Below are 25,264 nucleotides of genomic sequence, written 5' to 3'. Positions count from 1 at the left end.
TTGCATTTTAATGGGGAAAGCATGAAAGATGGGCCCTGTAACTACTGGATTGTTATTTAACAAAGGGGCATTGTTAGAGCCCAGAGTATTATGGTTTAAAGAGCTGGTGGTGAAGTACTGCAGGGCAGGTCTACACTTTCTGTTGCTGCAGAGTAGTGTGGTATGTGGATATATGTGTGCTTCAGACACCCGTGCCCTTCTTAAGCTTTACAGTTTTCTTCAGCTGTTTGCTTTGGCAAAACTGGACTGTGATGTGTTGAATAGAAAAATGCTTCAATCCATGAAAAAGTGGAAAATACAACTTTCATGACACATCAAAGTAGGGATAGAGGTAGCTAGAGTATTCTGCAGAAAGGCACCCTGGGAGCTACAATTTATCTCTCTTAACCTTAAAATGAGAGAATGGCTTTTAATTCCCACTTCTTCCTTTTACAGTCCTCAAATTCTTCCCTATAGGATTCAGTGGTTTGCATCTATCTGCTCTTACTTGGATTTTACTAGTCTTTATGTTTGGTTGATTTTTGGTTTTTTACCACTTTGTAATGTTTTTAAGTGGTTTCATTTTGGCTGTTTCCACGTCCAGTCACCAGCTGGGCAGGGAAAGCACACTCACTGGCTGTGTGTTTTGGACTGTGCTGCATAAGCCTTCAGTGAGCTGATTTCGATGTTTCTGTGCAGGACTGATACTCCCATGTGTGTCTGTGGTTACTTCACATTGATTATGAAGTTCTAAGTGGCCTTGATTGTAGACAAAGCAAGAGCATAGTAGTGACTGCTTTACATCACATGGCAGATGATATTTGCAGTTTCTCTTGAGAAAAAGAGAGACTATTGCTACTCTCGTACTTTAACTAGGATGCCACTTTTGCTCCCAGTAGACTGAATTGATATTTTGTTAAGAAGGGATTATGAGTGTGTGATATTGCTCAATATATAGTCTGAATGCAAAGAAAACCTGAGATCAGAAGAGAACGTGAGCGGAGCTTTGAAGTGACTTTGTTGTTCAAAACCTGTGAAGGCAGGTGTTTGACTGCAGCTCTGAGACTAGTTGCCTCCAAGAAGATACACATACCAATCTTTCATGGAGTTATTGCATTTGTTTCTCCTTGTTTTGCCCTAATATAAAGGGTAATTCAGGATAAAAGAGCATTTTTCAAAGGGAACAAAAAAATCTTGAAGGCAATGTGAATGTTACTTCACTGTGTCAAAATTAGCAGTCTGTGTGTATGTGTGTTTGTCAGGGGCATTAATGTGACCAGTCAAGAAAATTGTGATGTGTTGGGACACTGAGTTATGCAACTGCTTATAAAAGTTGCATTATGTATCTTAGTGTAAAGGCAGTTGAAATAACACACTGAACAGTATCAGTAGTCACAAATATATTCCAGTAAATCCCTTGAATAATAATTGGATCTCTAGTCAAGAGGTACAGAAGTAAATAAGTGCATTGGTATTCTCAGTTTAATAAAAGTATCAGACTCTCATAAGGCAGCTCCTCAGCCAACATAAATTGATTTCAGGACTCCAAATCGCTGTCTGAGGATCTGCCCCACAGAATATAATACAGTCAAGGGTTGTGTGCTCAGTCACAAATATTCAACATCTTTAAACTATAATTGTTGCTTAGCGAGAGCTTTCTGTTTTAGGTTTAAATACTATCACTCCTTAGCGTATAAACTTCCATCTTTCAGTGTAAGAATTGATGGCAGTAGTAAGGTCCCTTGTGGAACCTTTACACCTTTATCTCTTCTCAATGAAAATCTCAATGTTTCTCTTCCTTTTTTTCTTTTAACGTTTTATTGCAGTTTCATTATTGTTTCACAATGCTAAGTGAGGTTGAACTTTGAGAGGTGGAAGCACAGGTAATGCAGGATGTCAAATGCCAAGTATAAATTCTGTATAAATGCAAAAAATAATTTGTTTTTAGAAGGAGAACAAACTTTGCAGTCAGTATAAGCTCATAATTCACTTTTTTTTTTCATAACTACCCTATTTTATGTCATTACTTTGTTGGTAATCTTGAAGAATTCTAACACCAGTAACAGAGGAAAACATCCTGCCCTTTCCTGAAATCCACCTGGCACACAGTTCCTCTTGATGGCAGTGGTGCTGCCTGGGTGCACGCAGCACCTCATGGCCCTTCGCTTCTGAGTAATAAATGGTTTTCCAATCAACCTGCAGGCCTCATTCTCTTCTATGACTGTGAAGACACTAGGGACAAATAAATGTCCTCCTGAATAAGAGTCTCTTGTGAGATAGCATCTGAAAAATACATAAAGCCTCTATTTACATTACAAGACAAATACCCTGCAGGGTATCTCTCAGTCTGGATTCCCAGGCAGGGTCTCTGGAATGCCTCTTGGTGGGAATGTGGATGTGCATGTGGGAAGGAGCAGTTGTGTTTTCTGGGAGGTCCCTTCTGTGCTCATTGGTGGTGGCCTAGACAGATAACAAAAACTGCTTTCCAGAATAAAAGATGGCCTCTGAAACAACAATCTTGCAACAATTTCATGTATAAGTTCATTCTGTATCCTATCTTTTTTAGCTATTTTAGGTTACCTCTGTGTATCTTCAGCAGCTAGATTATTTTTAACACCATTGAGACCAGAGTTTTCATGCCTTTTTTTATTCACTGTCAATAGTCTTTTATCTTGCAAGCACTTGCTCTGTAAAATATGAGAATACAATGCTATATATTGAAAATAAAGCTTTTGGAAAAAGTTTCTACAGTAAACAAACTCAGTTTTGAACCTGCACTAATTTCAAGGTCCAGTGTATTGCTAAACTCATTTTCTTTTCCTGTTTAAGCTGTAATTTTTATTTAAGGTTCTGTAAGGTAAACATATGCAGGTGTTCTCCCTAAGAATGCCAAGGCAGTGGAAGGATTGTGAAATTTGTGGCTGGACATAGGGAGGAGTTTGAAAAATTTGTGTCAGTCTGGAACCACTAACAATCTCTCCAAGAATACAGACTGAGGCACTAGTCTAGTGCTCATCAGATCTCATGTGGTAGACAGTTATTTGCCTGCAGGAATCAAGTAAGGGGAAAACTTTTGTCTCATTTTCTCTGAATTTCTTGATTCTCCATTCATGGATGCTCAGGTAATCTAGAATAATTCAGCTAAGGCAGGGGGAATTAATGTGATTTACAACTAGCAACTGGGAAATAACAATCAGGCTGTAACTTCAGATTTTGAGGAAAAAAGCTATAAGATCTGCAAAATTTGAAAAATGCTGTGTAGGAAGATCAAATTGTAATGGATTTGAGTTCTGATGGAAACAGCACAGCAAGTCCATACATACAAGTCTACCCATTTACTACAGTAAAATACAGCTGACACAATTAGCTCCATGTACAGCAAAAGCATATGTTTTGAGTATGTTCTCTAGGTTTGTCACATGCAGTCAAAAAGGGAGGGGGAGAGTGGGCTTTTTTGTGCAGCATGGGTGTTCAGTGTTGGGAACAGAGTCTACAACACACTACAAACCCCAGTGTGAACATGGAGCTTGGTTTCTTTCTTGGCAGTTGTTCCTTTATTGTTATAAAATCTACCAGGGAGAAGAGGGACAGTATCTGCAATGCCAGGGAGCAAAAATAACAGGTCATCTTAACTACAATGAACATGTGCTTAAATAGAGTGATATTTTACAAAAAGTTGGCTGTTGCCCCAGACCAATCATTTTTGAGTCTGAAACACAGAGGAGTAGTAACTTAGCAACAGATCAGCTCGTGGGACTTGGCTGACCTAAGGAGGCTGATGGAGGAGTCCCCAGGTGAAGAGGATGGGGATTATAAAACAAAAGTGCTTGAAGTAAGGAGATTTGGAGCAGAGAAGAAAAGGGAACAGACTGCCTTAAAAGGGATAAACTAGTTCCCTTTTCTCAAGAAAGGCTGTGCGTTGAACCTCTGACCTAGCCCCAAGGAATGCTGAAATATGGCAAGGAATTTGAAGTGCAGTAGGGCATGTGAGCATCTGTTGTTTCACAGATATCTGTATTTTTTATGCTACTGCTTTAGGTAAAGAGTCTAGACCCCTTGAAAAATTTAGAGATTATATGAACTTTAACTTGACCCCTTATGCACAAGGTTGGAGCATGTGACAAATTAATGCCTAAGGAATTATGGGGTCTCAGGAGCCAGCATTTGCTCTTACAGCCCTCACACTGCAGTCCTGAGAAAGTCATAGTAATTAGTCTCTACCAAGAGAGAACATTAGAGAAAGAAACTGGAGTTTTTGCAGGGACCTAAGAAAAATGAAACCAAACAGCCAAACATTGCAGGACAAAACAGAGATGTGCCTATCTGGCAGGTAGGATATAATCAAGACTATGTAGCACCTTGTATACACAGCTAAGAGCAGCTTTCAGAAAAGGAGAAGAATTTGATTAATTTTTTGTTTGGTTTGTTGTTTGGTTCTTTTTCAATACCACACATTTCAGCTTCACAGGGTTTTTTTAATCATTTTAGAATATGAGAGGAGTAGAAAAATCCATTTACCAGAACCTTTTTTTTACAGATTGCAGTGATAAAAAAACAGGAAGATGGTGTCTAGATTGTGAGTCTGAGTAGAAGATAGCATGATTTTCTTTATTACTGTAGAAATTTTCCAGTGCCAGTTGTTGCTTCTGGAAGAGGAAGTTCAAGTGGTGATGTTGGTGTTTGACAGGAGATAAAAATGGCATCAGTACTCTGTACAAAACTTGTTTGCTTTAGTGGGTGTTGGGTCATGACATATATTTGTCTTTGTAGGAAGTTGCCTCCCTGTTTATATACCGCTGTTCTTTCTCTTGATCAAGGACTGTCAGCTGATACCCTTTTTTTGTGTGCACAGTGTTGCTCTTTTGCATCATATGTCGTCAGTGTATCAGGATGGCTCTTCTACTGCTCACTTGCTGAAGCTCCCACAGGATCTTCTCATTTCTAGGTGTTTCCAGTTCTTTCCCAAGATTCGCTGCAGCTATCTCCACATACTCTCAATTTCTTTTTGCTTTTTGAACCCCACAAAAGGAACAAAAAAGCCTTATCTGCAAATTGGTCTGCAAAGTGAAAAAAACTGGAAACGGCTGTGCTGCTCCAGTGATTTTTAAGGAACTGCTACATTTTCCAAGTGCTGTTTCTAACATAGCAACAATTTACCTTCAGCCACAGGTGTCATAGGTGATGTCATAAATATCACATATGTGTGTGCAAACAAAACTCTCTTTTCATATGAAGAACATGAACTACCTTACTTGCTAAATTTATGTGAGTTATCTTCTCTTAAGACTGCCTGAAGAGGAGGCATAATATTCTGACTGTTATCACAGAATATGCCAAGTTGGAACCATCAGCTTGATTTGAATGTTATTTTTTCCTGCTTTGTTACTTGCTTTCTCTTTCTTTCTTGTTCTTCTTTTCTGTCTCTGTTTCATTTTGTCTGTTTTTCATGGCTATATGTATTTTTCTGGTAAATTCTTTGAAGCTTTAGGAAGCATTCTTTTTTTCTTTTTTCTTCTTTTCCTATTTTTTCTTTTTCCTTTTTTTCCTTTTTTTCTTTTTTCTTTTTTCCTTTTCCCTTTTTCCTTTTTTTTCTTCTTTCTTCTTTCCTTTTTCCTTCCTCTCCCTCTCTTCCCCTCCTCCTCTTCCCCTCTTCTCCTTTTCCCGTCTCCCTCTCTCCCTCCCTCTTTTTGCACAGAATCACAGAATATGCCCTGTTGGAAGGGACTCACAAGGATCATCAAGTCTTAAAAATTGCAACAGTTGATAACAGTGACACCTTTGCTACTGAAAATAGAACACAATTAAGCTGATTGATTAATTTTTGCCTTGTAATTTCAGTGAAAGCCTGTTCATATACATCCTACAGGGACTTGTGTGCCAACACTTTGGAGTTCTGGAGAGCTCTAGTTTACATGGGTTTCTACTTTTTTCTTATATTACCAAAGCAATTTGGAAGTTGCACGTTTTTTCTAGACTGGGTATTTGTGTCTTGAACATTGACAGTGTTTTGTTATATAAGGTAATCAAAAAGTTAACCTGGCAAAAAAGAAAAATCTGAGTGTCCTGACTGGTTAAACAGACAAACATGTAGAGGAAAATGAAGTGAAACATAAAAATGTAGTGAAAGCTGTCCCTAAAGCTTCTAAATTGTGTATTTCACCAAATCAGGCTGAAGAGTCATAGTTGCTATTTCAGTGTGTGGACAGAGGTTATGATGAAGAATATTTCCTAAATTAATCTCTTCAGGTAAAATTTCTTTTCTGTCTCAAATATGAGTCTTTTGTGTTAACTTCTGCAATTTCCTTGGTCTACTACAATGTAAAAGTAGTAGGAAGTACTAAAACTTCCTCCCCCGAGAAACATCAATTCCTTGTCATAGAAACAAGGTTGCCATTCATCTATTAAGATTTCAATTGAGTCAATAAATAACCATCCTATTGAATGTCTACCCTGGAGGACTGCTGATGTATAAAAACCTCAATTCAGTCTCTTATGTTGAATCATTTGTTGTTAGACACTGAGTTTGGTAGTGTATGTTCATCTGTTCTCTCATCCTTCTCTTAAACATTTTATTGCCTCTTCTGCTTGCTCACTTCAAAGACAAACCAAGGTTACGGAGGACCCCATGGTTTCCAAAACTGTGTAACTGGAACTGTGCAGAAGGGAGGTATGATTTTATTATTTTTTTCCTACTTTATCTTCTCTTATGAGAAGGGAAAATGACACAAGGTGTGTGTCCCTTAGACTATAGAGTCCAGTTCTGTGATTCGCTTTTTGGCAGCAAGATGTGGGCTTGTGAGTTATATACATATCTTGGGAAGCAAGAAGAGAATCTGCTTGTATGTCAGTTCTTTTCCCCTTTCTTCCAGATGTGCCAAACCACCATCATCTTTAGTGAAATGATTTTTAGTGAAGTGTCAAAATTTAACTATTTGCTGGAAAATGTCGGTAGTGTTTGTATTCCTGTGGTATTTTCATTGCATCAGTCATACAAAGCACCTGTATGAGTGTAGAATCTGCTGTGCTGAAGGGGAAAGATCTCATTTGAATTTATGGTTAAGAAATAATGAAATCACCTGGGGTCTGCTCAGTACTCATGAGCTTGTTTCCATTTATTAACCTAAGCTTTTCTAAAGTATAATAAACACGAGTGCCATAGTCTGCAACCACTCTAAGGTGTGAAGTGTGAACAAGTTACCGTGGAACAATGACCTGCAGGCATGACCAAGGGTCAAAGCCATGTATCTTCTGTATTGATGATTTCTGTTGCTGTGTGGGTTTTGCTGCTTGCTAATTCAGAATGAATTAACTAGGACCTGGTGCTCCACAGTGCAGTAAGTCAATGAATTCATGACTCAGGCCCCAAAGTCCTTGTTCATCTGTCTCTCTTCTGTCATCCTATCATGTCTGCCTTGCTGCTGAAGTAGGGACAGGCTGGAAATTGCAAGTTTTGTATTAACCTATGATGCGACTTTATATTTTTTTAGGAATGTTTAGGTATATTTAACCAGTTTGTTAAAGCTACATATTTGGTCTTGTGTATCCCTCCTACCCCTTAGGTCAAAAAACAAGCAAGAAAAATATTTTTTTTTATTATTGGGTTCCTCAGCACTCATCAACACGACAGTTCAAGCAGTACTCAGAGAAACAAACCTTTCAAGTATTGTAGGCAGGAATGGAAATGCCAGTATGAAATACCACCTGAGTTATGTTGGTTTTCATATTCCTTAAACTGTAATTCCCCTGCAATAGCTTTGTCTTCTCTTTATGGTTTCAGCTTAAGCCTTTAAATTTCAAAACATATTGAATTTTAAGGTTTCCTATTCACACTATTCACTCATTCCTCCTGAACCAGCAAAGTTCTAACCCTCATTGTTCCACAATTGCCTGTTGTGGCAATTAACTCTCTTCAGTATTAGAGTTTATTTTCAAATAAATCCACAATACATTCAGTTTCTAAACTTCCTCAGCATCATACATATCTGTATGAAATTACACATACTATGAGTTTATTCAGTGAAACATGAATATCCAAGATTTACCCATCACAGGAATTGCATGTCAGAGTTGAGATGCATTATTAAATTCCCACAAGTGGGAATTTACACTTTAACAGAGAAACAAAAAGACAAGGCAGGACATTAAGCATTCAACTGAAAAACAATGCCAGAGTGCTATGGACCACAGGTTATGCAAGGCCATCTCTACCTTGGCTTTTTTTTTATTCCTTCTTGCTGGGGTAACCACAAATGACCCTGAAGTGATAGTTGTCAGTGGCAGTCCATTTGTAACTCTTTTTTCTGCCACGGACCCCTTTTTATAGGTGCGTTTTATAGATCTTTAGATTCAGACATTCTTCCTACACTGTTAAATGTATTAAGACAAAAAAAATAGGCTGTATAGTTTCATGTAAAATATTACAGTCCCTTTGAGGCTGGCACACATTTTACTACATATGAAGATCTGCCCCAAGAGTTACCCAGCATGCACATGCAGCTAAGTGTGTGAAGCATGACTGGCAGAGGCCCCAGGGGAAACAATAAAATGGGACTCCTTTTGTAAGTCACTGCTGCTGCTTTTCCCATCCGCTGCTGGGGTCCTTCCAGCTCCTGAGCTCTTGTAAAGTTACTCAGTCTTTACACTCAGTAGGTACTTTCTGTGTGGTGCTGGGGAGAAAAAGGGGAATGAGTTAATTAAAAATTGCTATATGTCCTGTTAGGGAAAAAACAGAAATTCACTTAAAAAAACTAAAGTGAAAAGGTAGAATCCAATTGCTTAGTAGAAACTCCAGTGTATCTGTTTGCTTATATTGCTTTTCTGTTACATAGCATTGCATTATTGATAGTAGTGGCTTACAAGGTGTCTGAAAGAGAGATGGGAGCAGGAAAGAAACCCAGTCCTCTAACACATTTCATCCCAAGTTCATTAGCATCTTGTTTTATTCTAATGCAGCAAGTATGTGTGCCTAATGCAAAACTTGGCCTGCTGCTCTAAATTATCATCCTCAGTAACTAAGCTTTTGGATCCTGACTGTGGATTAGAAAAATGTAAGGGACTGAGAAGGTAATGGATGTAGACTAACATTGCTGGTATTAAATAAGATGATGCTGTAGGAAACTACACACTGAATGTCAAATACTGGTTTCTTTGCCCTTTTTCTCTCTTGCTTTATAGTCTTTTTCCACCCTGGGTCTTATTTTGTAATTTGCTCCTTCTTTCTTGTCTTGAGAACTGAAAGTGCTCACTGAAATGGTAATATTTGAGATCCATATTCATATCAAGTCTAATCTAGTAGCAGCTGCCATTAGAACGGCTGTCAAATACAGTTTTAGTGAGCTGTGCTTGCTAAGCATTTTCTAATACTGATGTTACTAGCATGAAAGCAGGCCGATCACTCAAGTTAGATTGGTTCCCCGCCCCTAAAATTGAGAAGAAAAAGTGTTACACCCTTTTTTAAACAGAAATTGCATAGATCAGCAATTACATAGTTCTTTGTCTTTATGTCTCTCTTGTCCTCCTGAAGGAGTGCATGTCATACCATTGAAAGTAATTTTTAATGGCTTTTAGCAGGTACCTGTTTACCTTCTGCAAGCAGCAACTAATTGTGTTTCAGTCATCAGTCAGGGAATCTATTTTTTTCAGATTTATGCAAAACATTTATATTTGCTTAACCTTTCCTCAGTTGTGACAGATTCTATGATGCATAGCGTACAATTCAGTGCATTATGCTTTTCAACCTGTATCTGTCCATGTAAAATTCTGAGACGATACAGTGCTACAAGTAATATACATATATATCTATATCTATATATATCTGTGTGCGTGTGCACTTTTGGAGGTTACATGGAAAGCAGTTACAGCTGGAAGCAGGCTGTGGTAAAGATGGAATGAATCACCATAGGTCAAGTAGGATGTTTTTTGTCTAGGGGCATAGACCACATACTACATCAGGTTTCCCAATAGGTCACAGAGAGTCGAAGTATATGTGATCCCAGGTACAAATCACATAGATCTATTCTCGGAAAGAATGTGAAAGAACAAGTGGCTGCTCACTCTCTGTTTGTTGCTGTTCACAGAGCAAACAAAGCTGAGAGGACTGGATATTTTTTTTAAGATATGGGAGCATTTCAGAGAGAAATACCTTATAAAATTAGGGCAAATAATCTTCTCTTTCTTTCAGTAACATGTTAACTTGCATTTCATGTTGTATTATTTTTTACTCAAATATCAGGAGTTTCTCTTCATAGTCACCAAGATGTTTAGAGGGATGGAGCATCTCTCCTATGAGGAAAGGCTAAGAGAATTGGGACTGTTCAGCCTGGAAAAAGAGAAGGCTTCAGGGTGACCAAATTGGAGCCTTCCAGTACCTGAAGGGAACCTACAAGAAAGATGGAGGGAGGCTCTTTAGAAGAGCATGTAGTGACAGGACAAGGGGGAATGGCTTCAAACTGACAGAGAGCAGGTTTAGATTAGATATTAGGAAAAAATTCTTTTCTGTGAAGGTGGTGAGGCACTGGAACAGGTTGCCCAGAGAAGTTATGGATGCCACATCCCTGAAAGTGTTCAAGACCAGTTGAATGGGGCTTTGAGCAACCTGACCTGATGGAAGGTGTCCCTGCCTATGGTAGAGAGTTTGGAACTAGATGATCTTTAAGGTCCTTTCCAACTCAGACCATTCTGTGATTCTATGATAGAAATATTCAAGCAAAGCACAGCGTTACTTTATGTGACATAACAAATCATTGAAAAGAATTTTGTTTTGCTGAGTTGCAGGTACCTTGGTTTAACTTTTTAAAAATTAGCTTGGTATTCTTTTTCTATATTGCTACCTTCTCTCCTCTGTTTGGAGGTCTGGATTGTCAGATGGCATGTAGAAGCCAGAAAAATGGACTTCATATTGTTTGCATGCTGTATGCAAAATGGACCCAAATTAGACTGGACTTTTTGTCTCTTTTAGCCATTTTCTGTACATGCAGGATGCATTTCTGAGATAATAGATTAGAGGTTGAAAGTAGTAAATATACAACCATCAAATAAAAAAAACTGTCGCTGAAATATGTGAAAGCAGCAAAGCACCTTAAAGGGAAATGATTTGTCTGAACACAATAGTGTTGAGGTCACTACTCATTTGCTTTCTATTACTTTAACTATCACCATCCTTCAGTTAATACATTATGAGATATACCTGAACTAAAAGAATAATGCAGAATGGCCAGAGTACTGGCCGCAAATTCCTAATAGTTGAATCTGAAAACAAATACCTGAGCCAAGTTTAGATACATTTAGAGTCAAGCAAAAATAAGAGAAGGACCTTGCTTGGCCTTTGAAAACTAAATTCTATGGAGGCTAATTATTTATCTGCTGGACTAGGTGTGTCATTTGCATGAGACATGTTTCAGAGGGAAAATCGTATTTTAACTTTTTCCTGCTTTTGTTTATCATAAAGTGCCTAATATTACCACATGCTGAACTAGTGTTTTCCCACAGAAGTGTTTCACTACACAGTTTTTGCTGGTGTGTGTATGCACAGCCATGGGAATAGTAGTTTTTTAATTGACACAGTTGAATGCAGTACAGATAATAACTGCTATTTCAACTGCTTTTCTCATTCTTTATCTTAGCTATGGTTTAGGAATGAAAAGATTTTCAGAACCTGAATATAAAAACCTTTATCTGAAAACTCTATTTTTAGCACATGTATGTGGAACACGTTCTAGAAATACCATGGTATTTCACAGATTTAGGCACTTTATCCTACTCCTCTTTAATTCAATATATTTTAAAAGTTGGCTAGATAGAGCAAAAGTCCTCCTGGTTTCTGTAAAAAAGAAAAATTTCTGGGCATTTACCAGGATCCAGGGGAGAAGAGCGCTGAATCTCAGAAGTCACCAGAGAGCTTAGAAATTTCTTACTTGAGTTCAAATGACAAACAATACTGTGACTATTGGCATCTAAAATGTAGTTCTGGTGCACAATACAGCAGCTGTTTATCACATTAGGGTAGCACTCTGCAGTGCATACGTAGGATGCAGGGTAGAAAATGAGGAATAATGTGTTGATGCTGGAGATCTAGAGCCCAGTGATAAATCATAAATGTTCTGCCAGTAGCATCAGTGCATCTATCTTTGACTCCAGCCCATGGCATACTTTTCAGTAACTTGGAGCACAGGGCTTTGAAACAAACCATACTGAAAGACAGGATGTTCTTTTGCTCAGCCAGACCGTGTTTGTCCTCATTACATGGAAAAGGGTTGAAAGTTTCCTGGGCTATGGGCACAGTTGATGTATTTACTCAATGCCTTCTCCATCCTCTTCCTTTCCTTCCAGGTAGAGCCACTGATTATTTCAGGGGCTCAAAACCTTACTAAAGGCCAGCTGTTTACTCTTGTTTTTAGGCATTTGCTGTTCAGTTGTTCTAATCTTAAGTTTTCCACAAGTGTTGCTCTTCCACTAGCTCATTACCCTTTTGGATGTGTTTGTATCTAGCTGTTATTTAGCTGCCATGCCACTGCAGTATTGGAAACATTTCACATGCCTAGATGATATTATGGTCATCTAAAACATAATTCTGTTTTATAAAGGCAAAAATCTTACCTTCTCATATTATTGCTAAGAGAATCAAAGAGCTTTTCAGAGCTAATGACTTTTTCTTGGTTTGGATTTTAAAAACAAAAGTTTTTATATGTGCCAGCTAGAGAAACAAAAACAGAAAATTACAGGTATGAGATCTAAAATTCTGTCTTATTCCATATCTGTCAATCATGTACTGCAGATACTCTCTTTCTCTTAAGATGAGGAATCTCTATAGTGGGTATAGCATTTTCATTCCATTACTGAGTGAGATTTGGAGGGCTAGGGTTCTAGGCAAAGCTGTGCCAGCACAGTTTTGAGTTGGACAGCAGCTTCTTGAGAGCTGTCGTGAATTGATGGGAGGAAGCCTTCACTGTGTGGTGACTTATACTGAAAGTTGGCATAGCCCAAGAAGTTTTAGAACAGTAGTTCTAATTTTAGTACAGTGCTGTACTTATCTAGTGTGGTGAGCTGACCATAGCCAGCTAAGCACCCACACAACTGCCCACTCACCCTCTGCGCCCCACCTCCAGTGAATGAGAGGATAGGAAGAGAAAAGCAAGACATATACAGTTGAGTATGTGAAGGAAAGAGGAGGAAAAAACAAGTGAAGCAAAGGAAATCTTTCACCACCTCCCACAGGCAGACCCGTGCCCAGCCAGTCTTCAAGTAGCCACCTTGGAAGCCAAAAAGCCCCCCTTCATCTCCCTCCACCTTTTTCTATTAATGAGCATGACATTAAATGGCATGGAATATCCATTGGTGTTCCCAGCTTCTTGCCCACCTCAGCCTATTCCCTGGAAGGGGGCAGAGGAGGAAAAAGAGAAGATATTGAGGCTGTACCAGCACTCTTCAGTAATAACCAAAACATGGGTGCATTAAAGACACTGTTTTAATGACGAATCCACAACACAGAACCATATGGGCTGCTATAAAGAAAGTTAACTCCTTTACAGCCAGACCCAGTATATCTATATAAAGCCTGTTCAGATTTCCATAGGGAATCCTTATGCAATGGGTCCTTCATCTCGCAGCATCCACATACCCTAAATGTCACTTAATGAATCTTCTACTTCCACTTCCCAGGGACCTGAGCATCTGTGAACTCTCCTGCAGCTGAGAGCATATCAGTGCTACTGCTGGTTCCACCAGGAGTTAATTACCACTTGAAATTAGTATTTTAAACTGATCTCAGCAAATGTAAAGCAAAATCTCCCAGACATTAAAGAAATAAGCAGGAAGTAAAATTAATAACTGTAAAGTTCAACAGACAAATGGTCAGCAGGTGCTGGCTTGGCAAAGGAGTGGAGCATTCCTGTTTCAATTTGTGGTGGAAAGAGACTGGTTCAGATTTTGGTCCTGCAAGCTGCCGCAACTCTTAGGGATAGGGCTTAGTGAGACTTGGCAGCGTTATGTCTATGGTTGGTCTTCATGACCTTGGAGGTCTTTTCTAACCTAAACGATTCTGTGATTCTCTCTCTGTCTATCTCTTGATCTGCTAAGGGAGTAGTAATTTAGTAACTACACTGAAAGGTCAAACAGTGTAATTGTCATCAAGTGAAAGAGAGACACTCTGAAGAATGGTTATTGCTTTACCCAGAAAAAAAAAAATCAGAAAAGCAAGACAAAATTCTTACCCTGCTAAATTGAAAAATTAACCTGTGTGAGAGATAGGAATGCTTTTGTGGAGTTTGCAATGATTACACAGCCTGTCAAACAGCAGTGGATATTTTGTTCAGCAGAATCAGTACTCTACAAGATTTGAAAGTCTTTCAAAAAGTTGTATGGGTGTGTGAAAATCGAAGTAACAAGAATTGTCATTAAAGGAGAAATGAGCTAAAATGAGTCTGAGGAGAAATTTTATTTTTGAATGCTCAGAAGAAAAATCCCTTGATACTCAGTAGTTAGATTAGAGAACAGCATAAATGCTTAGAAGAGGGAAAGTGAGCACAAATTTTTCAAATGGAGGCTGCAATGATTTGATTTTTTAAAATATATTTTTGTACATACCATTAAATTAAGTTCTGTTATTAGAAGTAACTTTTTGTTTCTCTTGCAGTAATGGTTATCTCTCAAAGCCGCAATCATGAAGGCTGTATAATAATACATGGACAGTTATCGACGTGCTGAGTTTTTACTTAGTTTGATTTTTTTTTGTTTATTGTTTGTTTCTCAGTGGTGGTGATTTGTACAAAGGGAGGGCTTTTTTCCCCAGAAACTCATTGAAAAATAGGAGTTAAAAAAAGAGTTACAGAAAGTTTGCTGTGATTTGATAGACAGGCATACAAAGTAAGTGTGAAGTTACACAGAATAATGTTGCAAGTAGGGATCACTTCAGCGATGCTGGCTGATATACAGTGCAATAAATCTACTTGTAATGAAGTTAAAGCAGATATGCAACTGAAGTTGTTTAGTAAGGGAGCACAATTCCTTTTGCTCTTATTAAAATATCTGAGCCCAAAGTTGGGTGTTAATTGATGTTTTGTTAGTTTCTTAATGTTGTACAGATCATTGTTTCAGTCATACATTTGCTCCAAATTGATCGCAAAATCATCAGACTTTGGCAGTGGAGCATTTAATTTCTCATTTATTCTATGTAATCGTCTATCTCTGGCAGTTGTGTGCATTTATGTACTTTCAGCACATTAGAATGAGAATTTTAACATTTCTGTATTGCAGAAAATATGATAGCAGTTGAGACTTCTGACAAATTATATTGCAGAGGGAATTTTACTAATTATTGTCAAATGTCACAGTATTATTTTTACTGCCATTCTGTGTCCTTGCTTGGTTTTCTACCTTATTTATTATGTGGGTTTTTTGTTCTAATTTGTTAGGATTAATCAGCACATAAGTATGCTTGTCCATTAGATCATGTGATACTCCTGATTTGAATTAACATGAATTAAGTAGAAAGTGTCAGGTTAAACTGAAATCCATACAGATAAATAAAGCAATTATACACACACCTATGACCCAGAAAGAGAAATCTGTGCTCTGGGAAAGATAACGCTGCAGTTTTACACAACAGGAACATGCCTTTGAAAGAAAATCGTGTGTCCTGTTGAGGTAGAATCAGAGAACAGTTTGGGTCCAAAGGGAATTTAATCTGCCCTCCCTGCCATAGGCAGGATAGATCATGTTGCTTAAAGCCCTGTCCATCCTGACCTTGAACACTTAAAACTGTTGGGAGTTAAAGGCATAATGGATGTATATTAAAGCCATAATGGGGGTAGGGGTCATGTATTTAAGATGCAACAACACTTCTGTGTTTATTATGTCCAGACATCTGATAAAAAACCACATGATGTAAACAGCTACATGAGAAAGACATGAGGGGTTAGCAATAAATTATGGTTGCTTGCAACTCTGAGAAGTCATTTTGAGTAATGGAGCAATCATTGCCTTTTGTTCCTAGAATGAGTAGCTTCGTTCAAAAATACAGTTAATTGTGGTTAAATATGTGTTCTTTTTCAGTCTGACTGATGTGGCACAGACAGGTTTAGGTCAGTTGCCTCTCACTCAGCTGGCTAATGGTTATTAGTGGCACTGAGGATTCTGTCATCTTGTATTGATATCCCAAGGCCTCAATAACGCACAGGAAATTGGAAGGAAAATAATGGAAAACATGGCACTGAACAGCATCAGTGAGAAAAATCCCCTTTCACTTTTCCTATGAACAAGTAGAGCAGAAAAGGGTCTTCTGACTCATTTCTGGGAGCTGGATGTGCTGATCTCTCCGGGTCAGCAATGCTGCATGTGCAGCTCCTGCGCATAGCCTGAGATGTGCACGAGTCCAAGGTGTGGTGTAGAGCTTAGGCACTGTGACACACCCTCTCATCTGTGGTGAAGCAGAGAACAAAGCTGAGGGCCCACCTTGTCCAGCAGCATGGAGTACATCAGGGATGGCTCCTTTGATAAGGCGGAGTGCCTTGCAAATCAGCTTGCTCTGACAGATGGGGAGCAGGCAGAAGAAAGCAGCAGTTTTGACTGGCGGGATAATACATGGTGTTCTTGGGTTTTTTTTAAGGCAAGTCTTGCTTGGGTCAGGAGGCCAAGTTCAAGTGTTTCAAGGGCTGGATGTAACCTCTGGGCTGCTCAGCCCACACTGCTTTCAGCTGCTGTCTTTCAGCATTGCACAGCAGAACATGCAGCAAAACTTCTTTCCACCACTTTTCTTCCCACCTGCCCAGCTTTACAACCAGGTTAGGTTCCCAAGTGGTTTTTGTCTTTGATTGTAACACTGTATTGAATGTTTCATTGCACTCATACTTTAGAGAAATCTGTGTTTTCTCATGTTTTTTTGCAAGCATGAGTTATCAAGCAAGCTAATAGGGTAGTAAAAGTGTTTGACATTAATAAAGTTAATGAACAGCAATGTTGGATCTGTCCTCATGCATGCAATCAATTTTATGAAGCTGGCTTTTTCAGTCATTTCTCCAGATCCTTATACAGGACCCTGGGAAAAATGAGTAATAAATACTTAAACACTTCCAATACTTTGATGAATATTTTACATTGTAGAATATGTGAAATTAGTAATTAATGCAGACTTGAGAGTTAGAAAAATTTTATAACCAGAGTGCTTGGTCACTAGGCTCAGGGATACAGCTGGAACTGAATGAAAGAAAAGAGTTTGCCAAATCATCTGCTTGCATTTCATGAAGTACTGAGAGTGCAAATGGAAAATATTTCCTAGGGTGTACTAGTTCTCACCTTTGCATTCTGGAAAGCTCTGGTAGAGCAGTGACAATGGGCATAGTATAGGGTAGACCACAGCGAGGGTGAGACAAAAGGAGCAAAAACTGTGAAGATGATGCCAAATGGCAGTATATCCTTTCTGCTTCAGTTGTGGCATCTAGAGTCTGAGCAGATAGTACTGGCAAGGTCTGAGGAATGGTACAAGCAAATCACCTGGGGCTGGAAAAAAGATCCAACTGCTGTGTTTCAGTCCAGTTTCTCTGAAAGCAAGGACATTAGAAAGAAAATCTTGTATGCCTATGGCAAGGAAATAGAGGAAACATCCAGCCAAGGAAATCAGTTTTTTCTGTCTTGAGGTTCTGAGATGACTTACCTATTTACATCCCATTTTCCTCTCTGCTTAAGTTCACTCCCAGTGAGAGGATACTCTAGTTATGGTTGCAGTCTGTTAAGCAATGCAAGTGTCCCACCTCTGTAATTTCTGCCTGCTGATGTCTGTATCCATGTCAGCCAAAAGTGCAGTGAAACCCTCTGGTTAATAAAGCCTTCAGAGCACAGGAGAAGACCCCTCCCCCTGGGAGGCACCCAGCTTGGGCTTTTGGTTTTGCCAGCACAGTTCACCTCCTGTGGAAATAAATAACCTGCCAAGTATGCCACTTGATATCTAGCAACAGAGGAAAGTGGTTTTTTATTGTGGCTGCTGCCTTCTGGGGCAGATGGAAGAGAGTAGGCCAGAAGGACAGCCCTTTCTTTTGGGAAGGGCTCTCCACATTCACCCCAATATAAGTTTTTACTGAAAGGTGAATCTGTCTTCATTGTCACTGAAGTCACAGTGTTTGTCCATCAGAAAATACCCTGAAGTGCTCCATAAAGCTAGCCTTAAAGTTGTTATTCTGGTAGTACTTAAAGAAGTAGGAATCTAGTCCTACTTTTACAGAATTTAAGTCCTTTCTACATGAAATGTGAATATGTCACCCACCCAAAACCAGCTAATGTTAAAAAGCAAACTTGACTGTGTGGAAAGCACTTGGAAGAAGTGTAGGGCTAAAGAATATATTATGTTGATGCTTTAATGCTAAGTAAGAAAAAGAACTGAGTTTCCAAATGAGTATGTTAGGGCCAAAACCAAAAAATTATTCAGTAATGAAACAGGAACTGATGGAATATTTTTCTGCTCCTGAGATCAGAAATACCAACATAGGGCATAGAATTCAAAGTATGGCAGTCCTTTGTATTGTATTTAATCTATTTCTATATCTTCACAGCATACATGAAAGTAGATTTTGTGGGAAGATCAGCTGAGCTTTTTCTGTGAGTTTTTTTATCAGAGGCAATCCTGGTTTTCAGTTGTGCAGTTCGTGAAGAGATCAGTAAGGTTTCCATTACATCAAACAGTCACAGGGAAAAGGCCATGAAATTACTGAAAAACAGGTTTGTGGTTTTCTCGTTAAATTATCTGGAAGAGACTTCTCACTTTGCATTAGAGAGGTTGTAGGAACCGGGGGGATTTGTTTGCAGGTTTTGGTTATGGCGGTTGGTTTTTTGAGAGGGAGAGTTGTTTTGTGGGGGGGGGGGGTTTGTTGTTGTTGTTTTGTTTTGTTTCAGTTTGGTGGTTTGGGTTTTTTTGCAAGTTGACCTTCTCTAGAAGAATCCAGCATACTTTTTCAGAAGGAAGCCAGCGTATTTTCTTTTGGTGTTCATGCCAGTACTTTGAATTGAATAGGTAAAACACATACCTCATGAGAACTTGTCATGATCATACTAGGCCTTATTGTTCTCAAATTGAGTCTTAGGTTGCTTATGCTATGTCCCTTTTCTAGAATCTGGATTGCTGATCAACAGTGATTTGTGTTGTCTGCAAAATGGGAAGGGGTGGGGATTTTTAGCCTAAAGAAATAATAAGGAAGAGAAAAGTAGGCTAGTGCTCAAAAATCTTAGGTATGTTAAGATAAGGATACAGTTCTTTTATGTGACCAAACTGGCAATATTTGTCTAATAGGTAGATGATGGAATAATTCATACGATTTTTATGAAAGAGTATAGCTTGTCCAGGAAACAAAGGGGAAACAGCTTGTGTACCAGCGCATAGGCTTGCTCTGAGGTCCAGATCACCAGCATGTGCCTGGAAAGGAATACAGTGGGAAACATTATCCAGTAGGTTTTTCAATGCATTGGTAAGATTTTAACATTTAAGGTGAAGGAAATAGCTAGAAGACTCTTTTCTCTGTAAATAAAGAAGAGGAAATCATTGAGGTTGTCCAGACAGGGTAACCTTGGTGAGAGCAATCTAAGATATATTATTATATACAGTTTCTGTGATGGAAATGAAAAATATCAACATAATAGCAGCAGATTTCAAAGGAAAACATATCAAAGTGCATACCTACCTCATTGTGAAAGAAAGGTTGAAAGAGTGTAAAACAACCCCAAATAGTAAAATAAAGTCCATAGGAAGTAGAAACTGTATCAGGTTACTAAGGTCAAAGTCAGAATTGTAACACAGGCACTTAAGGATACTGTGAGAAAGACTAAGGCACAAAATGAAATGCAGCTAACAAGAGAAACCAGAAAGAATGAGAAATGTTTTTATAAGGCTAGTTTTCAGTGATTCATAGTCAAAATGGAAATGCTTATTAATTAGTGTTGTCTGTTTCCTGTACTATTCAGTACCCTATTAGCAATTTAAAGAATAGAAAAGTTTTTCAAATTTCATGATCCAGTGAAGTGATATTATGAATGGACATACTGTTATCCAGTTACATGAAGTTTTGAAGTGTTCACAGTTCACATCTACTTCTAGGTTTCCAAAGCTGTTGATTTCACTTTTCAGAAAGAACTGTATGACATATTGAGGTCTGCACTGAAGAGAAAAAATAAAGACAATGTGCTAAAAGAAAAAGGGCAAATGAGACCATGTCCTCTTGGTTTTATACTGCTTTTCTTTAGGATGCACTGACTCCAAAGACATAGGCATCCATGTACCTCCACAGTTGGTATCAAATAATTTTAAAAGCACTGCTGTACTTGCACCTGGGCTCTGCATACTCTTGTAGCCTTTCTGGCAAGTCCATGTAGGCTGGGATAGCTTTAACCAGAATGTGACTACTTGTTTCTCAGAGTCCAGGAGAATCAGGGCTCCAGGTTAGCAGAGGGCAGCTCTTGGAGTCTTTCAGACTGGTGCATCTCAAAGAAGTCAAGCGGTAGAAACTGATGTTTTCTGATGTTCAGCACAGGTTCAACTCCAGGTGACTGGCAATGTTATCTTGTTACTTAGCAGTCAGAAGAGGCTGCCTAAGCTGTGTCTTTAGGATGGCCATGCCTGTCCTCTGATCTGAAATGCTGAGTTAGGAGACAGATGAACAAGCAATGTGTCTCTTGGAAGAACTACGAACTTTGGGAGCGGGATAAGAAGGAATGTTGTGGTGATGTGTTATAAACAAATCAGGCAACCAAATCTGTATCAACCCTGAAAGAACAGGCCTTAGTGTGACTGCATAGTGATTTTAAGATGTCTAATAGCAAACCTGAATGCTATCCAACAGGCAGCTGGAAATGCCCTGGAGTCCAGAAGAAGATCAAATTGTCTTTGTCCTAAACAAATTAAAGGCAGCACCTTCAGTTTAATCTAGTGTTTGAAGTCTTGTCTCTCCCAGAAAAAGGCTTGATGAAGAAAACTGTTAGGCAGATGGACTGACTGAAGTGTTAAAATTGAATTAAGATTGGAATTAAAATCTAGATGTGGCCAGCAGTAATCCTATAAAGTATGGGCTTTGTGAGACTGACTGCAGGGAGCTGCCTTTTTTGTGCTCTCCTACTTGAAATACTGGCTACAGTGAAGATAATTTGTATGGAAAAGGAGAAGGGCATTGCCTACCTCAGGCAGTAATGCACTAACTTTCAGGAGACAAAATCTTGTCTTGAGGAAGGAACACATGATGTTCTTCACACATTTTTTACACAGGATAAAAAAGCATCACTCCATCCTGAAGCAGAGGATATCTGGGGAAAGTGCTGTGAAGTATATCCTAGGACAGCCTCAATTACATGAAGGAAAGAAAATAGTCCGAGTTTTAGTGTTTAGTGAAAAAATTCTCTGCAGAACTTTGCAGAATATATATTTCATTTAGCATCTTAAGTGTTTCTGGAATAATGTGTCTTGTTCAGTTTTCAGGAGTTTGCCAAGGCAGCACTTGAACTATTAGGTACAATGACACTGAACACTGAACAGCACAGAGCTGTGACTTGACCAAGTCTGCAAGAAACGAGAGGATATCAACAGATGGGATGACAGATTTTTCAAGACAGAGGTACAAGACTGTCAAGTCCATATCAACATTTTAATGGTGCCTTTGATATTTAAGCACCTCTCTTTTAGTTTAAAAAAAATTTAAATATTCCAGTGCACTTCTATGCATTGCCCTATATCATGTCAGGGAGCTAACTTCCAGTAATTCTTTTTTAATTCAACCCTAACTGAAGAGAGTGTCTTGTCAAAGGGCTCAATGAGAATTTTACAAGCAACGATAAGGACTTTCTCCATCAATTTTCCTAATTGCTGCAATCCAGAAAAACTGAGGATGTAGGAGACAGCATGAGTTTCCAAAGTACAGCAGAGACACAAAAGGCTTTGTTATGTACATTTAATTTTTTTAAAAAAATACCAGTACAATAAGATGAAATAGAGGTGTAAGTCTGAATTTAAACTCACAAGGCATGTAATTATTCAGCGTAAAAAGATATATATATACAGTGGAATTTCAACTTACTAAGGGCTAATTTAATGAAAGAAAAGGACAACTAATGGACAACTGGAAAACAATAAAACGCATAAGAATCATATGAATTAATGTATTATTACTCTAAGCATTATCCCAGACCCAATTTAAGCATGAAGATCTGATTTTTGAAAGCTATTGAGCAATGTGCCATCAGTAGTCCTGTCTTACTTTTTTTTCTAGGAATATAAGGTACAGATATATTTTTAGATATATCCCTTTATATCTTATGCATAAGGATTAATGTGAGCCGTGATTGATATATTTATCTGTGAGTATCTGTTTATAAATTAAATACAATGTCCAGGTGCTTCTCACTCTTGCCATATCTAAGTATCACCAGTGGGTTAAATTCCTCTGAATTCTTCAGTTTCACTCCTGACTATACAAGAAGGTACAACGTACCCAATTTCAATGGTGTGGGCCCTTGCCAGAGGAGATGATTCTGTCTCAGTACAGCGTCATTGGAGGAAAATACTTTGAGGGATAGGAAAATCCTTTGTATAACAAGGAGAAAATCTTTTGAAAACGTACCTTAAAAAGATGGCTTTTCAGAAGAGCATTGTAAGAAATGCTGACAAGGTGGGTAATAATAACTTTGATAATGAATTCCTGAGTAAATAACTGAGATAAATCAATTCAGGCTTTGTCCCTCTTATAAGGGACAGCTTTGAAGGTATTCAAAAACTTGACCTTTTTGAAAGACAGTTAATCAAGACACTTAAAATACATAACTGAAAGAAAATTAAGTATCTACTTTTTGATGTTGAGAGATGGCATTTAATCTCAGAACTCGAAACATCATCAGTCTCTCAGAGGACTTTCAGTCCATCCCAACATTCTCGTTGCATCCTGAGGTAAGGAAACTATTTTCTCAATTCACAAACTAATTTCAAAAACTCAGAGCCCTTTCCCGTAGTCGGTCGGGAGCAGTTCTGTACTGACAGCAACAACTTTTTTATACCTTTTTTATTGTAATACTGGTTCCCAATGAAGCTAGTTCTTCCTTTGGAAGGTGACTTGACAGCCATAAGAAATCTCAGTATAAATCAAAGACCCATTTTCAACCCAACAGGCTCAAATGACTTGGAAGTTCAGGTCTGTGCATGAGTTGTACTCAACACCCTAAATGTAGAAACATCATGCTAACTATGCTGTTACATTCAAGTTACATGACCCAGCCCATATAAAAGACCTAAAAGTAATGGGCATTTGTTCAGGGCATCGTGGCAAGGTTTGCAAGCTGAGCCATGGCATTATTCTGATTTAGCTATGTTGGTTTGCATTCTTAAATAAGGACTGCCTTTGAAGATGCTGCACTGGTTTCAGATGCACGGTGTCATCATACCCAGTGTCAGAGGAGACTTCTGTTATTAATTTGCATTATACAGAATTTTTTTTCTAGTGTAACCATATTTAGTTAAAGACCGTTTCCATCTGTTCAACTTTTCTGTGTCTCACAGGTCCTGGAGACTTTTAGAAAGTGTAGTCAGGGGCTAAACTTCTAAATTGCACCCTGAATTCCCAAAGATTCAGCATTGTCATTAGAGCCATTATAAGCTACCAGGGTGGCTGACCTTCAGTCTTTTGAAACATTGAAGTTTCAAAAATGCATATTAATCATATCTATTCTGTTGTTTTTCTGTGAGTCACCAGGTTTCCTTCAGCTGAGAAATATCTGTGTTGAAGAAAATCAGCAAATGCCATTTGTTTCTTCCACTTACCCTTTTGACTTCATTCTACCAACTGTATATCCACGAGTACTTCATGTTTACAAAGATAAAAGTGGAGACTTTGAAAGATTTTCTCTGACGTTTTACTCCAGTGTCATAGCAGGAGAACTTAATATATCTTAGAACTCTCCTTGCTTGATTTCTTCTACACACATCCTCTCTTCACAGGAAACATATTTATTTATTAGACCTTATTTATTCTCACAACGTACACTTACATTTAGCACATGCAGGCCTAAATCTTTTGAAAATAAATATTCTGTAAAGCTCTAACTTTGGGGCTTTTAAGATGTATCCTGTTTCTGCAAAGTATAGAGGAACCACAGAAATTATGGGGAAGTTCAAGAAAAACAGGATTCTCTCACTGATGCACACATTGTATGGGCACAGAAGGCAGAGATTAATACTTTATTGTTGGAAGCAAGCATAGCTGTGTAGGGATCCAGGTGTATTCTTAGAGCAGCAAAGCAGGCCAGAGAGGCACCTGTTGTACAGTCTGATGGCTGCACCATCTCCGGACTGCTATTCATGAGGTGGCTGTGTACAAGAGCTTCTGGAAAGAAGGCATTCTCAGTTCCACAGAAAAACTCTCTGTTTCTCAAATTTTTTTCCTCTTTCATGCAGCAAGAACTCTGTCCCTGAGACAATGGTTGTGGGTGCCAGGAGACAGCAGGATACTAGGAACAAACTTCTTGAGAGTCTGGCATGAGCTCCTGAGAATCAGTTTCTGTGCTGTGCAGAATGGTGTAACTACAGATCAGTTCTTCCTCTTGACTGTGAACTCCACAGTCCACTCTTCTACTTGTACTTAATCTTGCAGTCTGGATGATATATGGACCATGCTCTTTCCTTACCTGCTTTGGGGTTGATGTATTCAAACCCCCAGAGTTTTGTGATTCAAAATTCCTGAATAATTGTTGAGGGCTCCACTGTGTCTGTGGAGGATAGTTTCATATCCCATGTACATGGGAATCAAGGTCCTGTTGGATTTCTTTAAAAACCTATCACCTTTTGAAATTCCAGTTGTTTCTGAAAGTCAGCAATTAGCAAATGTGTGTTCTGTATTTTAAGACAACAGAACTGTCTGTTGTAGTATTACAGGTTTGCTTTTAGCTGCTGTGGGTGAGTAGAGGTTTGTATCTCTTCTGCTTGAAGAAATACGTTGATAATGTTTTAGAAAACTGATTGTTCTGACCCTCCTGAGGCTAATTTTGAATAGCGCTGTGTGAATGTAACAACTTTCTAGAGGAACAAAAAACCGCTTCACCACATTTGGTCACTGGGTAGAACTGCTAACATGCTTTGCAGTCCCATTTCTGGTTTTTCAGTGCACACACGACTTTTGGTACCAACCGCTGGGATACAGGAACTGTTTGTAATGAGCTCTCCAGAGATTTCTTGCACTGTGTGCACCCTTGAGCTATTCAGTCATGTCCTATGGACTTTGTGTTTTTCTGTTACTGATCTTTCTCATTATCTATGAGTGCTTCACAGCTGGGAGCAAAC

The 25,264-nt window shown here is 38.6% G+C and overlaps 1 protein-coding gene across 2 annotated transcripts in view; it reads left to right on the top strand.

The window, feature by feature from the left end:
• Positions 1-25,264, top strand: part of BANK1 (B cell scaffold protein with ankyrin repeats 1) — a 136,660-nt gene that overhangs the window by 87,765 nt on the left and 23,631 nt on the right. The gene's annotated exons all lie outside the window — the stretch shown is intronic.

This window comes from Manacus candei, unplaced genomic scaffold, assembly GCF_025592945.1.
Source record: "Manacus candei isolate 608988 ecotype Guabito, Panama unplaced genomic scaffold, ASM2559294v1 h1tg000028l, whole genome shotgun sequence".
Classification (NCBI taxonomy): Eukaryota; Metazoa; Chordata; class Aves; order Passeriformes; family Pipridae; genus Manacus; species Manacus candei.
This window is presented reverse-complemented; position numbering and strand designations above follow the sequence as displayed.